This window comes from Carassius carassius, chromosome 37, assembly GCF_963082965.1.
Source record: "Carassius carassius chromosome 37, fCarCar2.1, whole genome shotgun sequence".
Classification (NCBI taxonomy): domain Eukaryota; kingdom Metazoa; phylum Chordata; class Actinopteri; order Cypriniformes; family Cyprinidae; genus Carassius; species Carassius carassius.
In genome coordinates this window covers 225,352-240,263 of record NC_081791.1, presented here as the reverse complement: position 1 = coordinate 240,263, position 14,912 = coordinate 225,352, and the positions used below count along the sequence as shown (strand labels likewise).

Below are 14,912 nucleotides of genomic sequence, written 5' to 3'. Positions count from 1 at the left end.
CACATTTTGAGGTCCCCTCGCCAAGGTGAATGGAAATTTCCACTTTTTTTGGATGATTATTGACAGTCAGACTCCAGAGAAGCATTCTGTGCTGATCTGGGTGGGACTGGGCCAAATACCTGCCGCTAGTTTGCAAAAGAAGGTTTTCGACAAAATCCCAAATACCCGAAAATTTCGTCAGAGCGACGAGCCAATCTGAGACCTGCATCTCGTTCGGCTCGAGCCAAGGATTCCGATGACATAAGGCACGTGGCTCTGCGACGAACCGTTTGGGAGTTACGAGCGATGCCGTACTCTCTGTCGCCGCAGAGCCAGCGTCAGGCCGATCGGGGCGAGGCCTGGTGACGTTGCAGACGGGGGAGGGTACTACCATCACACAGCGTTTCAGGTGTTTCCATCTTTGTTTGATGGTCCTTTTACATTTCAATTTTCTTATTTTTCCGCTTACAGCGCCACCTAGTGGCCTGTCGCAGCGCCCTTTTACACCTGACCGCTGACTGAGCCCCTGCACAGGTGTGCCGATTTGGGTGAAGGGATCTCACTCCTTCCTGGAGTTATAGCCATTTGAGCCACCTCGGCCACACCACCTTGGCACGTTTTGAGGTCCCCTCGCCAAGGTGAATGGAATTTCCACTTTTTTTGGATGATTATTGACAGTCAGACTCCAGAGAAGCATTCTGTGCTGATCTGGGCGGGACTGGGCCAAATACCTGCCGCTAGTTTGCAAAAGAAGGTTTTCGACAAAATCCCAAATACTCGAAAATTTCGTCAGAGCGACGAGCCAATCTGAGACCTGCATCTCGTTCGGCTCGAGCCAAGGATTCCGATGACATAAAGCACGTGGCTTTGCGACGAACCGTTTGGGAGTTACGAGCGATGCCGTACTCTCTGTCGCCGCAGAGCCAGCGTCAGGCCGATCGGGGCGAGGCCCGGTGACGTTGCAGACGGGGGAGGGTACTACCATCACACAGCGTTTCAGGTCTCCCAGACTTACCAAAGCCGAGATGGGCATCATCGTGTCCGGCTTCTTCCCCGCTGCATCAAATCAACATCGCTTCTCGGCCTTTTGGCTAAGATCAAGTGTAGTATCTGTTCTTATCAGTTTAATATCTGATACGTCCCCCATCCGGGGACTACATATTAAATGGATTTTTAGATCACGGAGCTGGAGCCGGGGCTTGCTCCGTCCATTCCACGCATCGGCCTGGTATTGCAGTGTCTCCAGGAACGGTGTGCTTTCCCGTTTTCGGGAATGCCATTTATTGTGACGAATAGCAGTGCAAGTAATGAGGTCTGCCTTTGCAGGTCCTGTGGTTTATTGCGGACTCTCTTCTGAGGCACCCCCTGAGGTGTTGGACTCTTCCACTAACGATGCTCCCACCTGAGGTCTCGGAGTCTTTCACTGACGAGGTGATGTATCGAATTCGGTGTGTTTGGTTAAAGGGAGTCAACTAAAACCAGCGTTGGGAAGCAGTTTCCAGGCCAGTAATGGAAGTCGCACATCCTTCCTTTGTTGGGGTTTACGGAGGGCTAACCGTTGGTGAGGATGGTAGAGACGCAAATTGTACCTCTGGCTGGCCGCCTGGGTCTTCATACTTACCTGGCAGGGGAGACACCATGATCAAGAAGGCGGTTCACCCAGGGCGAGGCTTGTCCATTGCACTACGGCCATGCTGACCCCTGCGAATTCCCCAAATGTGGGAATCTCGACTGCATAATTTATGGTAGTGGGGGACTGCGTTCGCGCTCTCCCCTGAATTAACTGGTGAAACAAAACAGAAAGATCTATCTCAGTTACTCTTTAGTTTCAGAATGATGAGCCCTGCCACATGCTGGGTATGTGTTTTGAGCTCATGAAACAAAATCACTTACGCTCTTGAAATATCGGTCCCTGGTGTGTGGTTTAGTTCGAATTTTGCACAGACCTCACTTTGCAAGTCGATTGGATTGACTGCAGCCTAGCTGTAGCTGTCTCCATGTTTGTTTTTCGTTGTGCTTTTTCAAATCATATTAGTTCTTTTCCGCTTACAGCGCCACCTAGTGGCCTGTCGCAGCGCCCTTTTACACCTGACCGCTGACTGAGCCCCTGCACAGGTGTGCCGATTTGGGTGAAGGGATCTCACTCCTTCCTGGAGTTATAGCCATTTGAGCCACCTCGGCCACACCACCTTGGCACGTTTTGAGGTCCCCTCGCCAAGGTGAATGGAAATTTCCACTTTTTTTGGATGATTATTGACAGTCAGACTCCAGAGAAGCATTCTGTGCTGATCTGGGTGGGACTGGGCCAAATACCTGCCGCTAGTTTGCAAAAGAAGGTTTTCGACAAAATCCCAAATATCCGAAAATTTCGTCAGAGCGACGAGCCAATCTGAGACCTGCATCTCGTTCGGCTCGAGCCAAGGATTCCGATGACATAAGGCACGTGGCTCTGCGACGAACCGTTTGGGAGTTACGAGCGATGCCGTACTCTCTGTCGCCGCAGAGCCAGCGTCAGGCCGATCGGGGCGAGGCCCGGTGACGTTGCAGACGGGGGAGGGTACTACCATCACACAGCGTTTCAGGTGTTTCCATCTTTGTTTGATGGTCCTTTTACATTTCAATTTTCTTATTTTTCCGCTTACAGCGCCACCTAGTGGCCTGTCGCAGCGCCCTTTTACACCTGACCGCTGACTGAGCCCCTGCACAGGTGTGCCGATTTGGGTGAAGGGATCTCACTCCTTCCTGGAGTTATAGCCATTTGAGCCACCTCGGCCACACCACCTTGGCACGTTTTGAGGTCCCCTCGCCAAGGTGAATGGAAATTTCCACTTTTTTTGGATGATTATTGACAGTCAGACTCCAGAGAAGCATTCTGTGCTGATCTGGGTGGGACTGGGCCAAATACCTGCCGCTAGTTTGCAAAAGAAGGTTTTCGACAAAATCCCAAATATCCGAAAATTTCGTCAGAGCGACGAGCCAATCTGAGACCTGCATCTCGTTCGGCTCGAGCCAAGGATTCCGATGACATAAGGCACGTGGCTCTGCGACGAACCGTTTGGGAGTTACGAGCGATGCTGTACTCTCTGTCGCCGCAGAGCCAGCGTCAGGCCGATCGGGGCGAGGCCCGGTGACGTTGCAGACGGGGGAGGGTACTACCATCACACAGCGTTTCAGGTGTTTCCATCTTTGTTTGATGGTCCTTTTACATTTCAATTTTCTTATTTTTCCGCTTACAGCGCCACCTAGTGGCCTGTCGCAGCGCCCTTTTACACCTGACCGCTGACTGAGCCCCTGCACAGGTGTGCCGATTTGGGTGAAGGGATCTCACTCCTTCCTGGAGTTATAGCCATTTTAGCCACCTCGGCCACACCACCTTGGCACGTTTTGAGGTCCCCTCGCCAAGGTGAATGGAAATTTCCACTTTTTTTGGATGATTATTGACAGTCAGACTACAGAGAAGCATTCTGTGCTGATCTGGGTGGGACTGGGCCAAATACCTGCCGCTAGTTTGCAAAAGAAGGTTTTCGACAAAATCCCAAATACCCGAAAATTTCGTCAGAGCGACGAGCCAATCTGAGACCTGCATCTCGTTCGGCTCGAGCCAAGGATTCCGATGACATAAGGCACGTGGCTTTGCGACGAACCGTTTGGGAGTTACGAGCGATGCCGTACTCTCTGTCGCTGCAGAGCCAGCGTCAGGCCGATCGGGGCGAGGCCCGGTGACGTTGCAGACGGGGGAGGGTACTACCATCACACAGCGTTTCAGGTGTTTCCATCTTTGTTTGATGGTCCTTTTACATTTCATTTTTCTTATTTTTCCGCTTACAGTGCCACCTAGTGGCCTGTCGCAGCGCCCTTTTACACCTGACCGCTGACTGAGCCCCTGCACAGGTGTGCCAATTTGGGTGAAGGGATCTCACTCCTTCCTGGAGTTATAGCCATTTGAGCCACCTCGGCCACACCACCTTGGCACATTTTGAGGTCCCCTCGCCAAGGTGAATGGAAATTTCCACTTTTTTTGGATGATTATTGACAGTCAGACTCCAGAGAAGCATTCTGTGCTGATCTGGGTGGGACTGGGCCAAATACCTGCCGCTAGTTTGCAAAAGAAGGTTTTCGACAAAATCCCAAATACCCGAAAATTTCGTCAGAGCGACGAGCCAATCTGAGACCTGCATCTCGTTCGGCTCGAGCCAAGGATTCCGATGACATAAGGCACGTGGCTCTGCGACGAACCGTTTGGGAGTTACGAGCGATGCCGTACTCTCTGTCGCCGCAGAGCCAGCGTCAGGCCGATCGGGGCGAGGCCTGGTGACGTTGCAGACGGGGGAGGGTACTACCATCACACAGCGTTTCAGGTGTTTCCATCTTTGTTTGATGGTCCTTTTACATTTCAATTTTCTTATTTTTCCGCTTACAGCGCCACCTAGTGGCCTGTCGCAGCGCCCTTTTACACCTGACCGCTGACTGAGCCCCTGCACAGGTGTGCCGATTTGGGTGAAGGGATCTCACTCCTTCCTGGAGTTATAGCCATTTGAGCCACCTCGGCCACACCACCTTGGCACGTTTTGAGGTCCCCTCGCCAAGGTGAATGGAATTTCCACTTTTTTTGGATGATTATTGACAGTCAGACTCCAGAGAAGCATTCTGTGCTGATCTGGGCGGGACTGGGCCAAATACCTGCCGCTAGTTTGCAAAAGAAGGTTTTCGACAAAATCCCAAATACTCGAAAATTTCGTCAGAGCGACGAGCCAATCTGAGACCTGCATCTCGTTCGGCTCGAGCCAAGGATTCCGATGACATAAAGCACGTGGCTTTGCGACGAACCGTTTGGGAGTTACGAGCGATGCCGTACTCTCTGTCGCCGCAGAGCCAGCGTCAGGCCGATCGGGGCGAGGCCCGGTGACGTTGCAGACGGGGGAGGGTACTACCATCACACAGCGTTTCAGGTCTCCCAGACTTACCAAAGCCGAGATGGGCATCATCGTGTCCGGCTTCTTCCCCGCTGCATCAAATCAACATCGCTTCTCGGCCTTTTGGCTAAGATCAAGTGTAGTATCTGTTCTTATCAGTTTAATATCTGATACGTCCCCCATCCGGGGACTACATATTAAATGGATTTTTAGATCACGGAGCTGGAGCCGGGGCTTGCTCCGTCCATTCCACGCATCGGCCTGGTATTGCAGTGTCTCCAGGAACGGTGTGCTTTCCCGTTTTCGGGAATGCCATTTATTGTGACGAATAGCAGTGCAAGTAATGAGGTCTGCCTTTGCAGGTCCTGTGGTTTATTGCGGACTCTCTTCTGAGGCACCCCCTGAGGTGTTGGACTCTTCCACTAACGATGCTCCCACCTGAGGTCTCGGAGTCTTTCACTGACGAGGTGATGTATCGAATTCGGTGTGTTTGGTTAAAGGGAGTCAACTAAAACCAGCGTTGGGAAGCAGTTTCCAGGCCAGTAATGGAAGTCGCACATCCTTCCTTTGTTGGGGTTTACGGAGGGCTAACCGTTGGTGAGGATGGTAGAGACGCAAATTGTACCTCTGGCTGGCCGCCTGGGTCTTCATACTTACCTGGCAGGGGAGACACCATGATCAAGAAGGCGGTTCACCCAGGGCGAGGCTTGTCCATTGCACTACGGCCATGCTGACCCCTGCGAATTCCCCAAATGTGGGAATCTCGACTGCATAATTTATGGTAGTGGGGGACTGCGTTCGCGCTCTCCCCTGAATTAACTGGTGAAACAAAACAGAAAGATCTATCTCAGTTACTCTTTAGTTTCAGAATGATGAGCCCTGCCACATGCTGGGTATGTGTTTTGAGCTCATGAAACAAAATCACTTACGCTCTTGAAATATCGGTCCCTGGTGTGTGGTTTAGTTCGAATTTTGCACAGACCTCACTTTGCAAGTCGATTGGATTGACTGCAGCCTAGCTGTAGCTGTCTCCATGTTTGTTTTTCGTTGTGCTTTTTCAAATCATATTAGTTCTTTTCCGCTTACAGCGCCACCTAGTGGCCTGTCGCAGCGCCCTTTTACACCTGACCGCTGACTGAGCCCCTGCACAGGTGTGCCGATTTGGGTGAAGGGATCTCACTCCTTCCTGGAGTTATAGCCATTTGAGCCACCTCGGCCACACCACCTTGGCACGTTTTGAGGTCCCCTCGCCAAGGTGAATGGAAATTTCCACTTTTTTTGGATGATTATTGACAGTCAGACTCCAGAGAAGCATTCTGTGCTGATCTGGATGGGACTGGGCCAAATACCTGCCGCTAGTTTGCAAAAGAAGGTTTTCGACAAAATCCCAAATACCCGAAAATTTCGTCAGAGCGACGAGCCAATCTGAGACCTGTCCATTGCACTACGGCCATGCTGACCCCTGCGAATTCCCCAAATGTGGGAATCTCGACTGCATAATTTATGGTAGTGGGGGACTGCGTTCGCGCTCTCCCCTGAATTAACTGGTGAAACAAAACAGAAAGATCTATCTCAGTTACTCTTTAGTTTCAGAATGATGAGCCCTGCCACATGCTGGGTATGTGTTTTGAGCTCATGAAACAAAATCACTTACGCTCTTGAAATATCGGTCCCTGGTGTGTGGTTTAGTTCGAATTTTGCACAGACCTCACTTTGCAAGTCGATTGGATTGACTGCAGCCTAGCTGTAGCTGTCTCCATGTTTGTTTTTCGTTGTGCTTTTTCAAATCATATTAGTTCTTTTCCGCTTACAGCGCCACCTAGTGGCCTGTCGCAGCGCCCTTTTACACCTGACCGCTGACTGAGCCCCTGCACAGGTGTGCCGATTTGGGTGAAGGGATCTCACTCCTTCCTGGAGTTATAGCCATTTGAGCCACCTCGGCCACACCACCTTGGCACGTTTTGAGGTCCCCTCGCCAAGGTGAATGGAAATTTCCACTTTTTTTGGATGATTATTGACAGTCAGACTCCAGAGAAGCATTCTGTGCTGATCTGGGTGGGACTGGGCCAAATACCTGCCGCTAGTTTGCAAAAGAAGGTTTTCGACAAAATCCCAAATATCCGAAAATTTCGTCAGAGCGACGAGCCAATCTGAGACCTGCATCTCGTTCGGCTCGAGCCAAGGATTCCGATGACATAAGGCACGTGGCTCTGCGACGAACCGTTTGGGAGTTACGAGCGATGCCGTACTCTCTGTCGCCGCAGAGCCAGCGTCAGGCCGATCGGGGCGAGGCCCGGTGACGTTGCAGACGGGGGAGGGTACTACCATCACACAGCGTTTCAGGTGTTTCCATCTTTGTTTGATGGTCCTTTTACATTTCAATTTTCTTATTTTTCCGCTTACAGCGCCACCTAGTGGCCTGTCGCAGCGCCCTTTTACACCTGACCGCTGACTGAGCCCCTGCACAGGTGTGCCGATTTGGGTGAAGGGATCTCACTCCTTCCTGGAGTTATAGCCATTTTAGCCACCTCGGCCACACCACCTTGGCACGTTTTGAGGTCCCCTCGCCAAGGTGAATGGAAATTTCCACTTTTTTTGGATGATTATTGACAGTCAGACTACAGAGAAGCATTCTGTGCTGATCTGGGTGGGACTGGGCCAAATACCTGCCGCTAGTTTGCAAAAGAAGGTTTTCGACAAAATCCCAAATACCCGAAAATTTCGTCAGAGCGACGAGCCAATCTGAGACCTGCATCTCGTTCGGCTCGAGCCAAGGATTCCGATGACATAAGGCACGTGGCTCTGCGACGAACCGTTTGGGAGTTACGAGCGATGCCGTACTCTCTGTCGCCGCAGAGCCAGCGTCAGGCCGATCGGGGCGAGGCCCAGTGACGTTGCAGACGGGGGAGGGTACTACCATCACACAGCGTTTCAGGTGTTTCCATCTTTGTTTGATGGTCCTTTTACATTTCAATTTTCTTATTTTTCCGCTTACAGCGCCACCTAGTGGCCTGTCGCAGCGCCCTTTTACACCTGACCGCTGACTGAGCCCCTGCACAGGTGTGCCGATTTGGGTGAAGGGATCTCACTCCTTCCTGGAGTTATAGCCATTTGAGCCACCTCGGCCACACCACCTTGGCACGTTTTGAGGTCCCCTCGCCAAGGTGAATGGAAATTTCCACTTTTTTTGGATGATTATTGACAGTCAGACTCCAGAGAAGCATTCTGTGCTGATCTGGGTGGGACTGGGCCAAATACCTGCCGCTAGTTTGCAAAAGAAGGTTTTCGACAAAATCCCAAATACCCGAAAATTTCGTCAGAGCGACGAGCCAATCTGAGACCTGCATCTCGTTCGGCTCGAGCCAAGGATTCCGATGACATAAGGCACGTGGCTTTGCGACGAACCGTTTGGGAGTTACGAGCGATGCCGTACTCTCTGTCGCTGCAGAGCCAGCGTCAGGCCGATCGGGGCGAGGCCCGGTGACGTTGCAGACGGGGGAGGGTACTACCATCACACAGCGTTTCAGGTGTTTCCATCTTTGTTTGATGGTCCTTTTACATTTCATTTTTCTTATTTTTCCGCTTACAGTGCCACCTAGTGGCCTGTCGCAGCGCCCTTTTACACCTGACCGCTGACTGAGCCCCTGCACAGGTGTGCCAATTTGGGTGAAGGGATCTCACTCCTTCCTGGAGTTATAGCCATTTGAGCCACCTCGGCCACACCACCTTGGCACATTTTGAGGTCCCCTCGCCAAGGTGAATGGAAATTTCCACTTTTTTTGGATGATTATTGACAGTCAGACTCCAGAGAAGCATTCTGTGCTGATCTGGGTGGGACTGGGCCAAATACCTGCCGCTAGTTTGCAAAAGAAGGTTTTCGACAAAATCCCAAATACCCGAAAATTTCGTCAGAGCGACGAGCCAATCTGAGACCTGCATCTCGTTCGGCTCGAGCCAAGGATTCCGATGACATAAGGCACGTGGCTCTGCGACGAACCGTTTGGGAGTTACGAGCGATGCCGTACTCTCTGTCGCCGCAGAGCCAGCGTCAGGCCGATCGGGGCGAGGCCTGGTGACGTTGCAGACGGGGGAGGGTACTACCATCACACAGCGTTTCAGGTGTTTCCATCTTTGTTTGATGGTCCTTTTACATTTCAATTTTCTTATTTTTCCGCTTACAGCGCCACCTAGTGGCCTGTCGCAGCGCCCTTTTACACCTGACCGCTGACTGAGCCCCTGCACAGGTGTGCCGATTTGGGTGAAGGGATCTCACTCCTTCCTGGAGTTATAGCCATTTGAGCCACCTCGGCCACACCACCTTGGCACGTTTTGAGGTCCCCTCGCCAAGGTGAATGGAATTTCCACTTTTTTTGGATGATTATTGACAGTCAGACTCCAGAGAAGCATTCTGTGCTGATCTGGGCGGGACTGGGCCAAATACCTGCCGCTAGTTTGCAAAAGAAGGTTTTCGACAAAATCCCAAATACTCGAAAATTTCGTCAGAGCGACGAGCCAATCTGAGACCTGCATCTCGTTCGGCTCGAGCCAAGGATTCCGATGACATAAAGCACGTGGCTTTGCGACGAACCGTTTGGGAGTTACGAGCGATGCCGTACTCTCTGTCGCCGCAGAGCCAGCGTCAGGCCGATCGGGGCGAGGCCCGGTGACGTTGCAGACGGGGGAGGGTACTACCATCACACAGCGTTTCAGGTCTCCCAGACTTACCAAAGCCGAGATGGGCATCATCGTGTCCGGCTTCTTCCCCGCTGCATCAAATCAACATCGCTTCTCGGCCTTTTGGCTAAGATCAAGTGTAGTATCTGTTCTTATCAGTGTGGATCACGTATCTTGTCGGACGGTTGAGACTGCGATCGCCTCTTGGAGGTTTCCTGACTTGAGATCTTTTTATATCTTGAGTCACACAACTTCGAGAGGTACATTGAATTCTGCTGCTTCGGGCTCCAACAAGTTTTAAGGTAAGGTCTTTTAATTATTTATTTGGTTATTTATTGTTGTATTTATTGTTGTTTTAAGTTTTAAGGCTGTTGGTGCCTCCATCATGTCGGCTGCCCGTGCCGGCGTGCGGAGGCACCACAGCGTGCGTTTTTTATTCAGGCAGGTTGAGGGGAAGCTCCTTGGAATGTCCCGTATGGACTTTTCAAGGAAGCTGATCCAAAAGACCTTAGCTTTTAGATCTGACGACCTGAATTGTTTGATGACTCTGCCCTTGAACAAAGGATTTGATGTCAGTTTTAAAACCGCTTCCCTGCTTAATGACTTTTGGCAAAGGTTTGATTCAGTTAAAGCCCAGTTCTCCATGTTCACTGTCGAGAAACTTTCGGATAACACACTTAAAACTGTGATTGTCAGGATGTTCAATGAAACAGTGACTGGAGATGATATTTGTGTTTGGTTGGGTAGATTTTGCACTGTTCGAGGCCAGCCTGTCAAAGTGTTGGATGAAGATGGCATTTGGACATGCTCCTGGCGAATTCCCATTAAACAATGGGAAGACGCTGGGGGCTACCAGGGCCTGAAACATCTGCCTTCCATGATTGTGCTCGGAGAGAACAGAGGCTACATACATTATCAAGGAATGCCCAAACTCTGCAGGAAGTGTTGCAGGTTTGGTCATCTCGCTGAAGCATGCCAAGAGTTAATATGTGGGAAGTGTAGAGAAATTGGTCACAGTTTTGATGATTGTACCAATGGCAGACGGTGTAATCTTTGTGGAGAAACAAACCATCTCTACAGAGACTGCCCTAAAAGTTTTGCCAACAAGCTCAAAATGGCCGCCCCACATGGGCAACAAACGAATGAACAAAGGAAAGAGGAGGCGGTCCCTGAGGTTTTGGCGGGAATTTCAAATCCCCAGCCGGCCTCAGGGATTGGGCAGGAAGGAGGAAGTGGGGCGGCCACAGGGGCGGAGTCAGATATTGAACTGGAAAAAGTCACGGAAGGAGAAGTGAGCGAGGAAGAAACAAGCTCTTCCCTAGAAACGGTGTCAGATTTGGTGCAGGAATCCAGTGGGAGTGAATTTGAGTGTTCACTCCCAAATGCTCAAGTGCAAAAAAGACCTGCGGGATCTCCTCTGGTGGAAACAGAGGAGAAAAAAGCTAGGGCAGCACAGCGGCTTGATAGTTCCGATTTGGAAGATCAAGAACGTATGTGGCCCCTAGAATCCCCAAATGAGGTCTCCTTTTTGCACATCAAGCTAAGAACATCGTCGCCTAGGGAGTTACAAGAGGGTTTCTCTGTAGCACCCGATGTGTCGAGCACCTGCTCTCCGGGCCCCAGTTCATCTGGGAGAAAGGAAGAGCAGGTGAAACAAGATAAAACATGATTTTAAGCATATTTTTGTAGTCTTTTAGTCTTCTGTTTAAATGTCTCATACTGTTTTAACCATACTGCTCATGGCCCTCACTATCTCTACCATAAATGTAAGAAGTGTGAGGTCCACCTTGCGAGCACAGAGCATTTTATCCCTTTTAAAGTCTTTTAAGTCAGATTTGTTTTTACTGCAAGAGTGTGCTCTGCCCTTTTTAAGTAACCACAGGAAGTTGGAGGAGATGTGGACCATGGGGCCCTCAATATGGAGTGGCTCTAACTTCAACAAGAATGATGGTGTCGCTATTTTAATAAAAAATTCAAACATCACGGTGAAGGATAGCACTGTGGTGAGGGAAGGGCGGGCTCTTTTAGCAAACCTGACTTTTTTAGGGAGAGATTTTAAGGTTCTTAACGTGTATGGTTTTACAGAAAAAAATGACAGGTATGAGCTTTTAGAAGACCTGCAGCCCCACATGTTAGGCAGGGCTCCCCTAATAGTAGCAGGGGATTTTAACTGTGTTTTATCAAAAACAGATAGGAAGAGAGTAGGAGAAGATTTTAAGGTCGATAAGACATCGGTTTTATTACAAAATTTAGTCAAGGATTTTAAGTTAGTTGACTGTTTTAAACAACTGCATCAAAGAGAGGAGGGCTTCACCTGGTTCAGTGGTGATGGCGCCAGAGCCTCTCGAATTGACTATGTTTTTACAAGGGACTGCCCGCCAACCGATGCAACATTGACCCCTCTCTTTTTTTCTGATCACATGATGCTGTCTTGCACCCTTTCACTTTCCCCGGGTGTGACGGTAGGAGGAGGGATGTGGAAGCTGAACTGTTCCCTATTGGTGGATGAAGAAGTGGTTAGAGAATATAGGGAGCAGTTCAGCCAATGGCAGACCCTCCAAGACTTTTATGAGACACGTGCACAGTGGTGGGAAATGGTAAAGGACCGGACAAGACAGTTTTTTAGGAAGGTAGGGAAAGATAAAAAGAATAGGGAAAAGAGATGCATGATGGGGTTGCAAAAAAGATTACAAAGATATTTTAATCTTTTAAATAATGGTTTTGATTTTAGCCAAGAAATAACAGATGTAAAAAAAGAAATGTCAGTTTTATCTCGTATCCAAAGTAAAGGTGTTATTTTAAGAAGCAAAGAAAGAGAAATAGAGGAAGGTGAAAAGTGTACAAGTTACTTTTTTAAAAAGATAATAACAAGGGGAGGGGCAATAACCAGTGTTAAGGTAGGAGGGAGGGATGCAAACACAACAGAAGAGATTTTAAAAAATGTAGAGGGATTTTATGAGGATTTGTATTGTAAAAAAGATGTACACGACGATACGGCAAGGGAAGTTTTAAATTTTTTAGTCAAGAATGTTAATGGCCAAAATAAGTTTTTATCCCAAGATTTTAATATTTTAGAATTACATAAAGCTCTTAAAGGTTTTAAAAAGGGGAAGTCCCCAGGAGCAGATGGACTTCCCCTAGAGTTTTATCTTACTTTTTGGGATATTTTAGCACATGAATTATTGGCTGTTTTTAACAACTTTGAGACTCTTGACAGACTACCCGACAGTTTTAGGATAGGGATAGTGTCTTTACTGTACAAAAAAGGGGACAGGACTGACTTAAAAAATTGGAGACCAATCACGCTTTTAAATTTCGATGGTAAACTTTTTAGTAAGATTTTAGCGACACGCATGTCGACTGTTTTAGAGGACGTGATCCACCCGGATCAAGCTTCTGCTGTGCCCGGAAGAAAGATAACAGACAACCTAGTGCTGATTAGAGACGCCATCTGTTACGCGAGAGACAGAAATATTCGGCTAGTAGTCCTAAATTTAGATTTTGAAAAAGCATTTGATCGAGTCTCGCACCAGTACCTCTTCCAGGTACTGGATAAAATGGGGTTTCCAGAGAGGTTTATAGCCTGGGTGGGACTGCTGTACAAGGGAATAGTCAGCAAAATTCTAATAAATGGGCATCTTTCCAAAGCTGTGAACATACACAGTGGTGTCCGTCAGGGATGTCCTTTATCTCCTCTTCTGTATGTGGCTTGCATTGAGCCACTGGCACAGATCTTGAGAAGGGACAAATGGATCAAAGGACTGGACGTTCCTGGGACGGGTGGACTGACGGCGACCTGTGCTTTATACATGGACGACGTAACTCTTTTAGCCACGGACCTTTTATCCATACGAAGAGCACTGGACTTGACTGACTGGTACGGTCGGGCCTCGGGCGCCAAACTCAATAGAAACAAGTCCGAGGCCCAGCTCTTCGGGCCGTGGGGAGACGCGGACACAGGAGGACTTGATTTGGTTTTTAAAGACAATGATTTTAGGATTTTAGGCGTTAAATTTGATAAAGACGGAGGTGGACGAGACAACTGGACTGACTTGCTAGGGAAAGCTAGGAAAAGACTGGGGTTTTGGGGACTAAGACAGTTGACAATTGAAGGTAAAATTTTAATTTTTAAATCTGTGATTTTACCTCTGATTTTACTTGTCTGTTCTGTTTTTAGCCCCCCTCGGCGGTTCCTGGTGAGACTGGAGAGGGCGGTGTTTTATTTCCTGTGGGGGTCCAAGTGGGAGCGCCTGAAGAGGGAGACCATCAAGAAAAGGCCAGAGAACGGTGGAAAAGGCCTCCCAGACCCCCACCTGTTTTTAGGCAGCCGCTTCACCGCCCTGCACATTAGTTATGCCATGACCCCATCCAAAGAAAACAAGACGGCTGCAATGGTGCGATTTTGGATGGGGTCTTACCTAAGAACATTGAAAATTTTACCAGTAGACTTGAAAACCCCAGTGTCTTTTAACTTGCCTAAAGAGTACAGTTTTATAAAAATTTTTTTAAAGAAATATCTTTTAGAGAGTGAAGATGTCACCATTTTAACTAAACACAAGTCTCTCATTTCTGTTGTGCAGGACCGGGAACCGGTGAGTCCAGTTCCAGGCCTCACACTAGGTGAGGCCAAACAAGTTTGGAGGAACGCTGCTCACCCCGCTCTCCAGAACAGGCACAAGGATTTATCATGGATGGTGGCTCATGAGATCCTCCCGGTCAGGGCGGTTATGCACTCCAGAGGCATGGCCAAAAACCCCATCTGCCCTCGGTCCGGCTGCAATTCCCCGGAGACCGTCCACCACCTACTCTGGGAGTGCGGTGCTGCGCGGGACCTGTGGGCCAAGACCGGCCCCTTGTATTTCCCGTGCCTACCAGCAGGTGGGGCCCAGTTCGGGTACCAGCTCGCCATCCTTGGGGTGGGCCGGGGCTTGAAGGACATGACAGCACAGGAATTCACCTCGCTCTGGCTCACCCTCAACGTCATCAAGGATGCCATCTGGGCCACCAGAAACCTGCTGGTGGGGAAACGCGTTACGGTAACCCTCCATGCATGCGAGCTAAAGGTAACATCAATGCTGCAGGGGTACCGGACGACGATATTCGGACGGGGGGGCCGGGGCCGCACAGAGAGGGTCCCGGCAGGCACCGACCCTGGCTGCCCGTAGATGCACCCTCACCATTCTGGCTACGGGAACAGCGGGCCAGCGGGCCGGAGGAGAGGGGATCTCCGCTGAGCCTGTAAAGCAGCATCTCATGTCCCTGTTCTGGAGAGTGGGGTGAAGACCGACTTGATAAGGACTCACCCCCGGTCTTGCACAACAGATGTTTTTTTTTTTTTTTTTTTTT

The 14,912-nt window shown here is 49.7% G+C and overlaps 4 non-coding genes and 2 pseudogenes across 4 annotated transcripts; all 6 read left to right on the top strand.

Annotated features, from left to right (window-relative positions):
• The first annotated feature begins 1,050 nt into the window (after positions 1 to 1,050).
• Positions 1,051 to 1,241, top strand: LOC132118781 (U2 spliceosomal RNA). Its single transcript, XR_009426002.1, has one exon. It is a non-coding gene; the product is annotated as a U2 spliceosomal RNA (small nuclear RNA).
• A 351-nt stretch (positions 1,242 to 1,592) lies between these two features.
• On the top strand, positions 1,593 to 1,756 carry LOC132118701 (U1 spliceosomal RNA). The gene has a single exon (XR_009425929.1). It is a non-coding gene; the product is annotated as a U1 spliceosomal RNA (small nuclear RNA).
• A 3,243-nt stretch (positions 1,757 to 4,999) lies between these two features.
• LOC132118780 (U2 spliceosomal RNA) lies at positions 5,000 to 5,190 on the top strand. Its single transcript, XR_009426001.1, has one exon. It is a non-coding gene; the product is annotated as a U2 spliceosomal RNA (small nuclear RNA).
• A 351-nt stretch (positions 5,191 to 5,541) lies between these two features.
• On the top strand, positions 5,542 to 5,705 carry LOC132118700 (U1 spliceosomal RNA). Its single transcript, XR_009425928.1, has one exon. It is a non-coding gene; the product is annotated as a U1 spliceosomal RNA (small nuclear RNA).
• A 585-nt stretch (positions 5,706 to 6,290) lies between these two features.
• LOC132118762 (U1 spliceosomal RNA) lies at positions 6,291 to 6,430 on the top strand (annotated as a pseudogene).
• Positions 6,431 to 9,673: 3,243 nt separating this feature from the next.
• Positions 9,674 to 9,820, top strand: LOC132118860 (U2 spliceosomal RNA; annotated as a pseudogene).
• The last annotated feature ends 5,092 nt before the right edge of the window (positions 9,821 to 14,912 follow it).